The sequence below is a fragment of the Plecotus auritus genome (assembly GCF_963455305.1).
Source record: "Plecotus auritus genome assembly, chromosome: 4".
Taxonomy (NCBI): Eukaryota; Metazoa; Chordata; class Mammalia; order Chiroptera; family Vespertilionidae; genus Plecotus; species Plecotus auritus.
The window spans coordinates 81,493,187-81,509,203 of NC_137775.1; the positions used below are offsets into that span (position 1 = coordinate 81,493,187).

General features: G+C 52.4%; 1 pseudogene across 1 annotated transcript; it reads left to right on the forward strand.

Moving 5' to 3' along the window:
- Positions 1-284: 284 nt before the first annotated feature.
- LOC308247439 (saoe class I histocompatibility antigen, A alpha chain-like) lies at positions 285-12,536 on the forward strand (annotated as a pseudogene). Its single transcript has 6 exons — positions 285-870; positions 1,063-1,340; positions 1,933-2,440; positions 11,646-11,678; positions 11,814-11,861; positions 11,999-12,536. The product of its transcript is annotated as a saoe class I histocompatibility antigen, A alpha chain-like (transcript).
- The last annotated feature ends 3,481 nt before the right edge of the window (positions 12,537-16,017 follow it).

Here is a 16,017-nt window from a genome sequence, read left to right on the forward strand (position 1 = left end):
AGGTCAGGGCAACGTCCCAGGTCCCAGGCCTGGTCTCAGGGTCTCAGCCCCAGGGCGGAGTCTGAAGCCTGAAACTCCCCATCTCCCTGCAGTTTCAATTCTCCCTCTCACAACCTGTGTAGGGCCCTCCTACCTGGATACTCGTGACGCGGGCCGAGTTCTCACTCCCATTGGTGTGAAGTTCCTAGAGAAGCCAATCAGCGTCACCGCTGCTCCTGGTACAATGCTTCCAGGGCCTCATTGGGACTCAGACTGCAGAGAGCTAGGATGCTGGTCATGGAGTCCCCAGCCCTCCTGCTGCTCTGGGGGCCCCTGGCCCTGACAGAGACCTGGGTGCGTGAGTGCGGGGTCGGGAGGGAACGGCTTCTGCGGGAATGAGCGAGGGAAACCTGCGGGGGCGCAGGACCCCGAGTTGGGCGCGTCTCCACCACCCCCGCCCGGACCCCCGACCCCCACCACGTCCTAAGCCTTATCTTCTCTGTCCCGCTGCCCCTGTTTCGTCTCCCGGGCCTCTTCCCCTCTCCTGTCCCTCCGACCCCGGACCCCGAACCTGCGCCCGGAGGAGGGTCGCGAGTGTCAGCCCTTCCGTTGCGGCCCCAGGCCCCCACTCCCTGAGATATTTCTACACCGCCGTGTCCCTGCCCCGCGGCGGGGAGGCCCGGTACCTGGAAGTCGGCTACGTGGACAATATGCGGTTCGAGATGTTCGACAGCGACTCCGAGAATCAGAGGGCCTAGCCGCGGGCACCGTGGATGGAGCAGGAGGAGCCGGGCAATTGGGACCTGAGCACGCGGACCGCCAAGGTCAATGCACAGGCTTTACGAGTGGACCTGCAGACCGCCCTGTGCTGCTACAACCAGAGCGAGGACGGTGAGCCACGCGGGCTGGGGTCGTCCCGAGTGTCTGAGTGCGAGTTTCACCCCAACCACCCTCCCCCGCTACACACACCCGGGAGGAGCCCGCTGGGACCTGGACCCGGTTTTGCTTTCAGTTTCTGTTTAATCCCCGCGGATGGGGCGGGGGCGCGGCTCAGTGGGCGACACTGACCTCGGGGCCGGTCAGGGTCTCACACCTACCAGTGGATGTATGGCTGTGACATAGGACCGGACGGGCGCCTCCTCCGTGGTTATTACCAGTCCGCCTACTAAATGGCATGGACTACATCGCCCTGAACCAGGACCTGCGCTCCTGGACCGCGGCCAACACCCCAGCTCAGATCACCAAGCGCAAGTGGGAGGCGGTCGGTGAGGCTGAGCGATTCAGGAACCTCCTGCAGGAGGAGTGCATAGAGTGGCTGCACAGATTCCTGGAGAAAGGGAAGGAGGCCCTGCAGCGCGCAGGTACCAGGGGCCAGGAGCCTCCTTCATCTCCCCTGGGGCTGGGCCTCAACAAGGACACAGGAAGAGAGATCAGTGTCAAAATACCCCTCCTTTGGGCCAGGAGACTGAGTCCGCTGGCTTTTCAGATCCAGTGACTCCCACCCTTCTCTCAGGGACACTTAGGGGTGCAGTTTCTCAGGGATAATTAGAGGGGAGACCAAGTCTGAAATAACTGATCAGCGGTTCCCATTGACCCTGCACTGGCTCTGGGACCCATGGGGGATTTGCTCTCTCAAGGCTTGCTCCCTGCTCCTCACCAAGTGTATTTGAGGTCTGACACGGACTTTTCTGAGTCATTTGGCCTTGACCCAGGACAGGACCAGAAATCCGTTTCTCCCCCTGAGACCTGCCTCCCACCCTGGGCTGTGTCACTCTGACTAGAACTTTCTGAAGATTAGAGATCATCCCCAGATGCCAATGTCCAGGCTGGTGGTGCTTGTGTGCTCCCTCGCCCACCCCAGGTGCCCTGCCCACTCTCAGGTGGTCACATGAGTGCTGCTGGAGGGTCCCCTGACAATGCCAAGTTCCTGAATTTCCTCACCCTTCTCCTCAGACCCTCCAAAGACACACATGACCCACCACCCCATCTCTGACCGTGAGGTCACCCTGAGGTGCTGGGCCTTGGGCTTCTACCCTGCGGAGATCAGCCTGACCTGGCAGCATGATGGGGAGGAGCAGACCCAGGACATGGAGCTTGTGGAGACCCGGCCTGCGGGGGATGGGACCTTCCAGAAGTGGGCGGCCCTGGTGGTGGCCCCTGGAGAGGAGCAGAGATACATGTGCCATGTGCAGCACGAGGGGCTGCCTGAGCCCCTGATTCTGAGATGGGATGAGGAGGGGCCTGGGCAGAGAGCCCCGTCTCAGGGAAGCAGGGGCCTGTGGAGGACTTCAGTGGGGTCGGGGCTGAGGCCTGGGGGGCAGGGCCCTCACCTCCCCTTCCCTTCCCTTCCCAGAGCCGTCTCCTTGGGCCACCATCCCCTCAGTGGGCTTCCTTGTGGGCCTGGTCATCCTTGGAGCTGTGGTCACTGGAGCTTTGATGTGGAGGAGGAGGAAGCGCTCAGGTAGGGAAGGGGTGGGGCCTGAGTTTCTTGTCTCACTGGGGGTTACAAGCCCAGGTAGAAGTGTGTTCTGCTTCATTAATGGCAAGTACCATCCCCACACGTGTGGTTGGCCACTGTGGGGCCCTATTTGCTGACACTCACTCTTTAGTAAGACACGTGTGAAAATGAGGGACAGATTTATCATCTTGATGATTCTAGTGAGGGGGCCTGGTTCCCAGCACTCCCAGGTCAGAGTGGAAGGTCCCTGCTGAGGACAGACCCCAGGGAGGATGGTTGGTCCAGTCCCCACAGGTGTAGTTTCCTGATCCTGCCCTGGGTCTGTAGTCACAGTTCTGGAAACTTCTCTGGGCTCCAGGGCTATGAGTTCCTTTGGGACTGTTGTGGAGTGAACACAAGTGACTGACCACTGGAGTCCAGACCAAATTAAAATTTGGGGAGCCTTTATTAGCTGGCCGGCGACTGCTCTGCCTTTCTCCACGCAGGGAGTCCAGAGAGCAGCCCCGAACCTTTGTGCAGGACCACTTTTAAGCACATTTACCACATCCTGTTTTTGCAGAGTAAGCAACCCAAGACAAAACAGTTTTTCCCAAGCAACGTTAGGGTCATGCCATTGACGACCATGTTATTCACAGGGTTATCCTGTTCTTCAGAAAGCTGACAGTGTTCTATCTTGCAAGGCTATTTTGTGAGGTGCAGCTGGGAAGGGGCCATGAGACCATAATTCAAGGCCTGGTGTCAGCACTGACAACTCTATCTGGGGCATAGTCCACAGCCTCTCTGGAATGGGAGTAGTGCTCAAAAATTCCCACTCTAACATTCCCCACTGGTTTTATGGGAGAATCAAATCATTGTTTCTTCATCATCAGTGCAGACATGATGATAGTGAGCGGGCAGGACCATCAGCTTTACTGCCTGTATTCGCCTTTGTACATAGTTGGTGAGACTATTTATTAAACAAGGTCCAAATGTTGTGGCTATTAACAATAAGATTAAAGGTCCTGCTAGAGATGTTAGGAGTGTTGTTAGTCATGGGGACCAAGAGAATAGATTTTCATACCAGTTTCCCTCAGTCCTTTGCCTTTCCTCTCTATCTTGGAGTATTTTTCTGAGTTGACTTAGGCTTTCTCTGATGACCCTGGAATGGTTGGTGTAAAAACAGCAAGTTTCTCCTAAGGCCATACAGAGTCCTCCTAACTCCTTCTATTTTGTAAGACTACTTCTGCTAAGGAACTGAGGGAATCCTCTAGGCGGTTTACATTCTCCTCTAGGGTGCTTAAGTCTAAATCTACTTGGCTGCTAAGTTCCTTAAAGTTTTTGTCCCCCGTGACCAGTGCCTGCAGTGCCTATTTCAGCTGATCTGGCTATTCCCAGACCGACAAGCAGGGGGACAATTACCGGGGCTCTATGAACTCGCCCAGGGGCTAGCTAGACCCTCCCCAGAATAGTAATATACCTGGGGTAGGATATGAGCTAAGATGAATAAGGAAGGCTTGCGTGGGTGCATCAGTGTCAGAGGAGAGGTACAAGGGTTGATTCCTGTGGTGCACGCGAACCAGGTACCTTCAGGGGCCACTAGGTACCGGTCTGCCTCTTCATTGTCCTGACCAAACCTCAGTACTGAGGAACAGGATTCACCATAAGGGGATTTTGATAAATCAAACTCTGAGGACATAACACAAGTTCCTCGTCCCTGGAAATCCCCAAGGGTTAATTTTGGGGTTTGCCCCCACCTGCACACTCCTTGTGGGGGGTTTGCAATTGAAACATTTTTAATGTCTGATGAATCTGAACCAACAGTGGCATTTGCCCCTATCCCAACGTAGTAGGTGGGTTCTGGGTTTAAACACAACCAACAGTCTCTGGTGGCATTTGGGGAGGTCTGATTTAAAAAGTTAAAAACTGCATCCAGAGTGTCCAGGATAGGTCTCCGGCCTGGTTTGGTAGTATGAGTCTTAGGAACAAAGGCCATCGTCACCTTGGCCAAAGGAGTTAATTCAGTATTGTTCCGGGTAGGAGGTGGTGGTGTGGGACAGGGCCTAAGTGGCTGTACTGGAGGCAGCCCCTGGTCTAAGGGTCTTAAAAGCATGATGGGGTTTTTCCTTGGGGTCTATTGGGTTCTCTGGAGGGTGAAGAGGACCCCAGGATCCCTCCCAGCTACATACAGTCTCAGTCCCCAAGTTTTTCCTGCATCCCAGTAACTCTCCCGCCAGTTTAGGGGCGTGATAACAACGGGATTGCAGTCTCCTACCATACAGTTTTTGGAAGGGGCCCCTGAGCGGACTATTCTCTTGAACCGGATGGTGGGATCTCTGTTAGTCCACAGTGCCATAGTTTCACAACCCCATTGGGCACAGTAATAGTCCCCATCAGTTCCACATTCAGGGCTACCTTCAGCTGGGCAGACATAATGCTGAGTTCACCAAAGTCCTCGTTCTAAGTGGAGGGTGCCACACCCATAACCCGTCCCTACATGATATGCCCCATGTGCTGCTGGGGAAATGTAGGGGGTATTGCTTTCTGGCTTTCTCCAAGTTTCCCCAAATAATCGGCATAAGTCAGCCTCTATTGAGGGGGGCCCTGGAGTCGTGGTATGACCTGTAACAGTCCCATCCACAGCCCAGTTCAGTTCCCATGTGTAATTAGCCCTCAGGTGAGGATTACTCACTGTGACGGGCCACAGGCACATCAGGATCAGGAGGACTGCCTTCGGAGTCGGATTTTCAGGGGGTCCTTGGTGCGCTGGATGGTCTACCTCCCCAGCTGGTCCTCTGATTCCGCCTTCTTGATTTGAGTTCGATGTATCCAGTACTTTTTTTCCCGTAACCTTCACCGCTGATGGGGTGTTGAGGACAACAGTGAAGGATCCAGTCCACATGGCCTCCAAGGATGATGGCTCGTGCTTCCGCACCCACACTAGGTCTCCTGGTTGAAATGCAGGTGGTGCAGGTGTAGTCCCAGGGGATGGGTCTCGATGAGCCTCTCAGACCAGCTGGTAGTTAAGTCTGGAACTCAACTGTAAGGCCTGTAGGTACTTTAGGAGGTTGTGATTAGAAAGGGATGCCAACACTTTTTCCCCTAGCTTGGGAAGCAGCGGTGGGGGTCGGCCAAACAGAATCTCAAAGGGGGTAAGGCCCTTTACGTAAGGGGTACAACGGGCCCGGAGTAGGGCAAAAGGAAGGAGGCTTACCCAGTTTTCGCCAGTTTTCAGTTTTAATTTTGTTAAGGTTTCCGTTAGGGTCCGATTCATCCTCTCTACCTGCCTGAACTCTGAGGTCTATAGATACAGTGTAATTTCCAACTTATGCCTAACATGTTTGCCAATAGTTGAGTGATGTGGGCAATGAATGCCAGGCCATTGTCGGACCCCATCGCAACAGGTAGGTCAAACCTGGGGGTAATTTCTGAGACTAATTTCTTAACTACTATATGTGCTGCTTCAGGTTTGGTAGGGTGAGCTTCTGGCCAGCAGGAGAACGTGTCAATAAAAACCAGCAGGTATCGATATTCTCCCTGCCCTGGGCGCAATTCTATAAAGTCTACTTCCCAATGTTCTCCAGGACTTCTTCCTCTGAGTCTGGTTCCTTGGGCCAAGGGGGAGTGTTTTCCAGGGTTTACCTGTGCACAGATGTGGCATCTCCTTGCAATGTCCTTCGAGACCTGGAAGAGCTTAGGGATATAATAGTCTCATTTAAGCAATTCTACCAGCTTGGTTCCCCCTATATGGGTGCTCTGATGGACCTGAGAAATGATTTCCTGTGAAAGGCCACGGCCAGCGTAGCTTTCAGGTTCAAAGGCTTGGAGAAAGAGCTGACGTACAAATGATACACACAAGACAAGATTAATTTTGATTAATATGGGGGGAGGCCAGGGCAAACTTGACTAGGGCAGTCAAGTTCCACCGAGTCTCCTTTACCCAGCTGCTTTTGTTTACTAGAATACACAATTACCTTTTAGGAATGCAAACAGACATATCAATGGTAATGTTTATAGTAAACAGTAAGATTATCAAGTTTTGGGGGTGTTTGCTTTAGGCCATTGAGTCAGCAGTAGGTCATAAAATGGAAACTCACCCTGTGAATTTCAAAGGGAAGTCCAGGTCAGACTTCTCACATTTATATTAATTCCTGTTGATCTTGGTTTCCAGCAAGTTCCCTTCCCAGGGCCTCCAGAATGAACAGTCTGGTGTCGGGTAATTCTCTCCATCCTCCAGATACCGCCTTAACCTGGAGTCTCTTTCCCAGTTCATTATCAGTCTCTGAATAGACGGGGGTCTCTTCGAAAACCTTTGTCAGGAGAGCTGGCAGGATATGTAGAGCCCACTGGTTTTTGGGCTGCCTCTTTTGCTGTTTTATCTGCAAATGCGTTTCCTCGCTCCTCCGGAGTGTCAGCTGATTGGTGTCCCTTGCAGTGTATGACTGCTACTGCCTTTGGTAGCCAGAGGGCTGCCAGGAGGGTGAGGATCTCCAGGACATTTTTGATTTCCTTCCCCCCACCCCATGTCAGGAGTCCCCTTTCCTGATATAGGGCCCCATGGACATGAACCGTAGCAAAGGCATATCGGCTGTCAGTATATATGTTTACTCTTTTTCCTTTTGCCCACCGCAACGCTTGGGTGAGGGCAATTAATTCTGCCTTCTGAACCGATGTCCCGTGCCCCAACGCCTGTGCCCAGATTTCCTTATTGGCTGTCACGACCACTGCTCCCGTGTACCTGGTCCCTCCGTCCACGAAGCTGCTCCCATCCGTGTACAAAGTCTCATCCGGTCTCGGAGGGGTTGGTCAGTCAGGTCCTCCCAAAGATTTTTCAACGAGGACAGGGTTTCAGCACAGTTGTGGAGGGGCTCTTCAGGATCATCATCCGGCAGCAAGGTTGCAGGGTTTAGAGCTGCTGTCTTCAGAAAACTCACCCGCGGAGGGTCGAGCAGGAGCACTTGGTACTGGGTAATACGGGCATTTGAAAGCCAACACTCAGGTGGGCTTCGCAGAAGGGTTTCCACAGCATGGGGGGCCACCACCTGCAAGTCCTGTCCAAGGGTGAGCTTTGAGGCTTCTTTGACCAGTATGGCTGTGGCCGCTACCGCCCTCAGGCAGCCTGGCCATCCTGCAGCTACAGGGTCTAGTCTCTTGGATAAATATGCCACAGGTCTTTTCCATGGCCCTAAGAGCTGGGTTAGCACCCCCTTCGCGATTCCCCGGGCCTCTGCCACATGCAACTGGAATGGCTTAGTGAGGTCTGGCAGCGCCAATGCTGGTGCACTGACTGAGGCTTGTTTAAGGTCCTGAAAAGCCTTAGTTTCATTTTCAGTCCAGTTTACTTCTTCGATCTTTCCCCCGGTGCAGGTGTATAGAGGTTTTGCCATCTCTGCAAAACCTAATATCCAAAGGCGGCAATACCCTACTGCCCCTAGGAATTCCCGCACCTGCTTCTTTGTTTTGGGGACCGGGATTTTCAAAATAGCCTGTATTCGGCTAGCAGATAAAGTTCTCTTTCCTTCGCTGAGTTCATACCCCAGGTAAGTGGCTTTTGGAGTGCAAAGTTGGGCTTTCTTAGCGGACACCCGGTATCCCAATTTGTCTAGAGTCCTCAACAGGGTCTCAGTGGCCTCCTGGCACTCACTCTGGGTCACCGCGGCAAGGAGGAGGTCGTCTACATACTGGAGTAGGGTAACCTCTGGGTGTTCTTTCCGGAACGTGCCTAAGTCCTGGCTGAGAGCCTCATCAAACAGAGTAGGGGAGTTCTTAAATCCCTGGGGCAACCGGGTCCAGGTCAGCTGCCCCAATTCCCCTTCTTCAGGGTCCGTCCACTCAAATGCCAAAATGGGCTGGCTGGATGGGGCCAGCGGCAAGGAGAAAAAGGCATCCTTTAAGTCTAGGACTGTATATATTTGATGACTCGGTGGTAACAGGCTCAGGAGGGTATAAGGGTTGGGTACTGTTGGGTGTATAGTCTCTACCCTCTTGTTTACTTCTCTTAAATCCTGAACTGGCCTGAAATCCTCCGTCCCAGGTTTTTGTACAGGGAGCAAAGGGGTATTCCACGGGGAATGACAAGGCACCAAGATCCCGGCCTCCTTCAGTCTTTTTATATGTACTGCGATGCCCTTTCTGGCCTTCTGACTTATTGGGTATTGCTTAACCCATATTGGAATAGCAGTACTGGTGAGCTGTACTACAATCGGGGGCCTGTGAGTTGCCAACCCAGGGGGATTGCTTTCAGCCCATACTCCTGGTATCTTTTGCTGTAGTTCTTGGAGCAGTGAGGCGCTTTGGGCCGACATAGTCTCCCCGGGATCCTCGGTGAGGAGGTATTCCTCACTTAACGGACACGTCAGGAGCACGGTGTCAGGTCTGGCATTAAGGGCTACTTTTGCTCCTTCCCCCTGGAATGAGATGGTGGCTTGTAATTTGCTGAGGAGGTCCCATCCTACTAAGGGGTAAGGACATTCTGGCATCACTAGGAACGAGTGGGTCACCGTCCCAGCCCCTAAATTGGTTATTCAGGCCTGAGTCCACTGATATGATTTTGTCTTCCCAGTAGCTCCTTGAATAGGGGTTCATTCCTTAGACACCGGACCTTCCGCTTGTTGTAGGACTGAGAACGTGGCTCCGGTATCAATAAGGAAATCTACTCGTTTGCCCCCAACTTGCAAAGTGACCCTGGGCTCCTGGGGGCTAGTAAAGACGGAGCCCTGGCCCCGTCAGTCCACTTCTTTGACTAACACCGGCCTGGGCGCCCCTGAGGGCGCTGGGGGCATTCATTTTTCCATGGTGTTCTCCTTTACAGTAGGCACACTGGTTCTTCCCCAGCCCCAATCGCCGAGGGCGCTTGTCCCCGGGCCTTGCTCCTCTTCCTTTCTGGGTTCCTTTCTTCCCGTCTCCTTTCCCCTCGTTCATGGTTAATAAAACCTGTGCCATCTTTTTGGTTAGCTCGCCGGGGGGTCTTCTCTATTGTTGAACGTCTTCTGTGCTACCTCTACCAATTCCAACAGCATCTTTCCCTCAAAGCCTTCTAACTTTTGTAACTTTTTTCTTATGTCTGGGGCCAACTGGGACACGAAAGCAATGTTAACTGCCCGCCTGTTTTCTGGCGCCTCTGGATCTATGGGGGTGTAGAGCCTGTAGGCTTCACACAAGTGCTCTAGAAACGTGGCTGAGGATTCATCCGGTCCCTGCACAGTTTCAGTTACCTTAGACAGATTGGTGGGCTTCCGCACAGCTGCTCGGATTCCCCTCAGCAGAGTCTGGCAATACCGATCAAGAGCCTCCTTACCTCGATCCAAGTTGGGGTCCCCCGGAGGTGGGGAGAGTGGAAAAATGGCATCCAGCCACGCCGGGTCCCACACTGACTGACCATCTGGTCCGAGGACCAGTTTTCTCCCCTCCACTCTCACTTTCTCTCTCTTCCGAAGTGAACAGAGTCTGGAGGAGTTGCTGACAGTCATCCCAGGTGTGCTGATGGGTAAAAAATACAGACTCCAAAAGAGAGATGAGTCCCTGGGGATTCTGAGAGAACGAGGGGTTCTGATTCTTCCAGTTATATAGGTCGCTAGTTGTAAAAGGGACATAAACCATAAACGGCCTGCCATCCTCTGCTACCGGAGTTATCTGATGCAGGGGCAGCATCGGGACCCCTGAGGAATCAGGGGAAGGGTCCAAATGATGGGGTCTATACTCAGGCCCGCTGCAGGTGTGGGGCCGACTCGTTGGGCCTTCAGGGGAACCCACAATCGGGGCAGACGGATACGGGGGAGGTTCCATCAAGAGGGGGTCCTTCGGGGGTGGTGGAAGGACAGGAGGCTGTTTCTCAGTCTCTGGGCGGGGCGGCGGCTTGGGCCTCCAGGCCAGCACTTCCCCATTTCCTTCCCGTGCCTCTGCCCCCTCGCTCGCTCCTTCCCACCCTCCCCGCAGTGGTGGCACAACTGGTTTCCCCTTGGTCTCTCTAGGAGGAGGTTTAGTGATGGGAGGTTTAGTAAGGAGGATAGTCCGTTTCCGTCTCTGTCCCAATTTTTCCTTCTTCTGGGGAGGTTTTTGGCAGTGCCAGAGCCACTTGGGATTGTCAGTCAAGATGTCTATCCAAATTTGGATATAAGGAATTTGGTCCAGGTGGCCGGGATTGTCGAAAACGGCATGTTGGATGTTATATGCCAGCCCTTGATCGGTGGACCCCCCCGGGGGCTACTCACTGGGATATGGAAAAGTTGGCCATTCCCGCTCACAAAATTTCTGTAAATCAAAAGTATTATTGGAGGTTCTGTAATTATCCGCTCGCTGCTTAAATTCCTGAAAAATTTTCAAAAAACATTGCAGGGGAGTACAGACAGAACATGAAGCAGACTGACCCATTCTAATGATAGAGACAATTAGGCCACAATAACACAGAATAACAAAGACAATGACAACCAACTGAGGATCACCAGGCACTGTAGTGCGCCAGGATCTGGTCTCGGAAGTAGAGCTGTGTCCAGCCTTCCAGAGACCCTAGATGGGCACCCACAGAACCAGAAATAAGTTTCTTACCAGTAAGAACCAGATCCAGGCGGAGAGTCAATCAGGAAATTTAGCAGGCGGGGTCTCTGACCTCTACCAGTCCTGGGGCTGAGGAACGTCACTCAGAGATCTCCCCCTGGGTCAGAGAGTCCGGGGACCCCGGTAGGCTCCAGTCACAGGATCAAAGACTGGTTATCTCACTGGGGCCTCCAAAGGTTGTGGAGAGAATGCGAGTGAATGACCACTGGAGTCCAGACCAAATTAAAATTTGGGGAGCCTTTATTAGCTGGCCAGCGACTGCTCTGCCTTTCTCCATGCAGCGAGTCCAGAGAGCAGCCCTGAACCTTTGTGCAGGACCACTTTTAAGCACATTTACCACATCCTGTTTTTGCAGAGCAAGCAACCTAAGACAAAACAGTTTTTCCCAAGCAATGTCAGGGTCATGCCCTTGACGACCGTGTTATTCACAGGGTTATCCTGTTCTTCAGAAAGCTGACAGTGTTCTATCTTGCAAGGCTATTTTGTGAGGTGCAGCTGGGAAAGGGCCATGAGACCATATCTCAAAACCTGGCCTGGTGTCAGCACTGACAACTCTATCTGGGGCATAGTCCACAGCCTCTCTGGAATGGGAGTAGTGCTCAAAAATTCCCACTCTTTAACAGGGACCTCATGGCCCTGCCTCTTCCCTGTCTTCTCACAGGATGTTTTCTTCCCACAGGTGGACAAGGAGGGAGCTATGCTCAGGCTGCCAGTGAGTATAGAGGCGTGACCCCTGAGACCTTATGACAGTGCATAGGAGAGCACATGGGGGACCTCACCCCCCATAGTTCGTTTTTTAGTCCCCTCTCCGGGGGCTCTAACCCTTTCCTGTTTTGTTCTACCTCAGGCAGCGATAGTGCCCGGGGCTCTGATGAATCTCTCTTGGCTTTTAAAGGTAAAACCTTGGTGTAACCAGGGGACAGAACCGGGTGATGGGGATTCTTTGGGACATAGTGAGCCTGAGGTGGGCTGTTGAGAGTCACTGCTTACAGCCACTGAACTGCATTTGTTCTTCATCATTTTCTTCCACAGCTTGAGGCACTTGTCGGGGGCTGAGTGATGGAAGATTTGTTCATGCTCCCACTTTGTGATTCAGGAACATCTGATTTCTTTCTGCAAACGGCATTTGAATAGTGTGTTCCTATCAGCAGAATGTGAGGAGGTGGGAGGCTGGCCCACCCCTATCCACCGCACCCCCTCCTTGTCCAGTAGAGGTGGGGCTTGCCCTCCCCATTCCTGTTTTTACTTCCTGGTGCGCTCAGCTACAGCTTCTTACTGCCTGATTGAAATAAGAGTCTGGATATGCATTCTTCTTCACTTCTTGCCATGAAGGGGTGATGAGTGCATTAAAGGAGAACAGCCCAGCTGGTGTGCCTCAGTGGTTGAGTGTCCACCCAGGAACCAGGAAGTCGTGGTTGGATTCCCTTTCAGGGCATATGCCCAGATTTTAGCTCAGTTCCCACCTGGATTGTGCAAGTGACACAAATGGATGATTCTCTTTCATCATTGATGTTTCAATCTGTCTCTCCCTCTTCTTTCCTCTCTCAGAAAATCAATAAAAACATTTTTTAAAAAAAAAAATTAAAGGAGAAGATCCTAAAATTTGAGAGAAATAAAGCGAAGCACTGAGAACTGTCAGGGCCTCTTTGCTGCGCTGAGGCTGTTGCAGGGGGAACAGGAGAGGCTGTGAGGACCGAGTGTGGTCAGGGCTGTGCCCAGATGGTTCCTGGTTTCTCTTCAGCTGGGTCACCTCTCTGCTCCTTTGTCCTTCTCCCTTGAGTAGAACCTTGTCCCACCAGGACTTTCCATCACAGGGACTCAAACATCACCAGGCCTTGTAAACTGTCCTAATGAGGAACATCTCCAAAACCGTGGGCAGCAAGGCCTTCCTGTGTCCGGGTCAGCCTAGGCTCAGGCCTGGGTCCTGCCCTATGCCCTCATCTTCTGGGACTTTATTTGTTGTTTCTTTGTTTGTGTAGAGGATTATGCCTATTTGTGTTCTTGTTATGAGTTTTGGTCTCATCCTTCTTTTGAGTGTCCCCTAACCCACATCAGCCAGAGGTAAGTTGTCTGTCATTGTGCCCACAAGGCTCAGGGGTCCCTGCACACAAGAGTCTGTGGTCTGGAGAGATGAATTTTTAGTCTCAGGCTGCTCTTGGCTCCTTCTAGGAACTGATTGTTCTTTCCATCTTTTCCTAAACTCTCCAAGCAACCAGGTTCTGGAATTAGCAGAGAGGAGGGGTCCTGTAATTGGTCATTTTAGATAAGTTTCTGTTGGAATTCTGCTCTGCCCATCTTTTCCTAAACTCTCCAAGCAACCAGGTTCTGGAATTAGCAGAGAGGAGGGGTCCTGTAATTGGTCATTTTAGATAAGTTTCTGTTGGAATTCTGCTCTGCTTGCCCACCCTCTCTCCTTGCCCTGCCCTCTAGTTCTGGCTGCAGTGGGAACCCTGAGATTTCTGAAGCAGAGTCTACTGTAGGTTCAGGGAGAGCTGCTCTGTGGGAAGAGCCGGTGCAATGATGTCCATGTGAGAGCTCGCTGTGCTGTAGCTGCCACAGGACAGCTGTGGTCTGAGGCCACATTAATGAAGACGTGTCTCTAGCACAGGAGGTGCTCTACACTGAGCATTCATGAAGCAATATTGGTTGTGTGCCAGATGTGGGACAGTGTTTCTGCATGTGGGGAACATCATTGAAGGAAAATCAGAAAGGCTGCTTTCCTGTGGGACATACGTTGTGTGGGAAGAAACAGAGTGAATGAAAAAGCACAGTAAACAAGGAAGGCGTCTGTGTGACGAGGGGTAACTGTTCTGGGAAAAAATGCCATGGGGAAGGCAATCTCAAGTGTGGCTATGGGGCACATGGACCATGGCTGTTTTTTTGTTTGGTATACACACACACACACACACACACACACACACACACACACACACTAGTGGCCTGGTGCATGAAATTTGTGCATGGGAGGCAGAGGTCCCTCAGCCCAAACTGTACTCACTCCAATCCGGAACCCTTAGGGGGATGTCCAACTGCCGGTTTAGGCCCGATCCCAATCCCGATCCTCCTCGCAATCCAGGACCACTGGCTCCTAACCACTCACCTGACTGCCTGCCTGATCGCACCTAACCACTCTGTCTGCCGGCCTGATCGCCCCTAACTGCCCTCCCCTGCTGGCCTGATCACCGCTAACTGCTCCCCTGCTGGCCCAATTGTCCCTAATCACCTCTGCCTCGCCCCCGCCACTGTGGCTTTGTCTGGAAGGAGGACCAGAGGACTGGAAGATGTCTGGTCAACCTGGCTTAATTAGCATATGACCCTTTTATTAGTATAGATTTTATGGATTTCAGAGAGAAAGGGAGAGGGAGAGAGAGATAGAAACATCAATGATGGGAGAGAATCATTGATCAGCTGCCTTCTGCATGTCCTCAGGTGAGGATCAAGCCCTCAAACCAGGAATGTACCCTTGACCAGAATCCAACCCGGGACTCTTCAGTCCACAGGTCAACACTCTATCCACTGAGCTAAACCACTAGGGCATGTCTGTTTGATTTGGGTGGCCAGTCAGTGGGGGCCTCCCTGGGAAGATGAGCTTGAAGACAGCATTGAAGGTCATGAGGAATTATCCCTGAGGATGTCGGAAGGAAGTCCTTTCCAGCAGTGGAACCTCCAGTGGAAATGGCCTGGGGCAGGAGTGTGTCTGGTTTAAGAGGGAGGAGGCCAGTGTGGGAATGCAGCAGAGAGTAATGGAGATGAGATAAAGACAAGGCCAGTCCTCCTGGGCCTGGAGGATGGAAGAAAGGCAGGAACTGTGCTCTGAGTGAGGACGGAGCCACAAGAGAGTTTAGAGCAGGAGAGGCTTGGCCTGATAACCCCTTTAAAGGATCACTGTGGCTGCTGAGCTGAGAACACGTGCGAGGTGAGGGGCAGTGAGGAGGCAGGAGGAGTCTGTGAGGGGCTCCAGGCTGGAGAGGCTTCCAGGAGCTGAGGGGTGGAAAGAGTGGGCGTGCTGGGGTTCTGGTTTTTTCTGAGGATGAACTTTAGAGCGTGCCTAATGGTTAATCTGGGGCATGTGAGAAAGGAGTCAAGGTCACCAAAATCTCAGAGGATACAAGTAGAGAGACAGAGTTCCCATTAGCAGAGATGGGGAGACACTGGAGTAGCCTATTTGCGGGGCATCACAGGCCTTCATTTTAAGAGATGCTGGAGCTGAGTGTGTTAGCAACACAAGGAGTCGTCGAAATGGCAGTTGGACAGACGAGTCTGGAGATCAGGAGAGATGTTGGTTGGAGAAACAGACTTGGGAGGTGACACAGGTAAATGACATTTAAAGCCTTGTGAAGGGACGAGGTCACCAAGGGACTGATGGCTAGAGGAGGCCAAGGAAAAAGGACTGAACCCAGTACCCAGTGCTGAGCCATCTGATCAGAACACATACCAGAGCTGACTGCACTGTTCTGTCTCTGGTCTAGAAGGCACATGGACCACAGAGCCCTCAACATCCCTGTGCACAGGAACCACCTGGTCTTCTTGTTAGCTCAGGACGTCTGGAGCAGAGTGTGAGAGACTGGCTCTATCACAAGGTGCTGAAGCTGCTGGTCATCAGATCCCACATTGAGTAGCGAGAACCCAGACCAGGACTCCCCGTGTGTGTGTGTCAGCCTCGCCTGCAGGGTGTTACACAGGTGGTTCCTGGTGTGTGCTTAATTCTCTGGGTCTGTGGGTCTGGGAGAGGCTGTGGGTTTGGTAAGAAGCCCACAAGCAATCCTGGGGCTCAGCCAGCCTGGGAATCACTGAGGTCAGTGCCAGAGCTCAGGGTGGGGCTGGGTTTTAATTCCACATTTAAAGGTTTAAAAATTTTCCTCAGAAAGAAGAGGGAGGACATTTATCATCAGTTATGAGATATAATGTTGGGAGTTACATGTCATTCTCTCTGCCATGGGGTAGAGTCAGGTGGAAGATTTAGGACATGGGACCTGGGTCCCAATAATAGCATATCTGAAGGCTTGGTCTCTGAAACTATTCCCCAGATATATTTCTTGGAACAAACAATG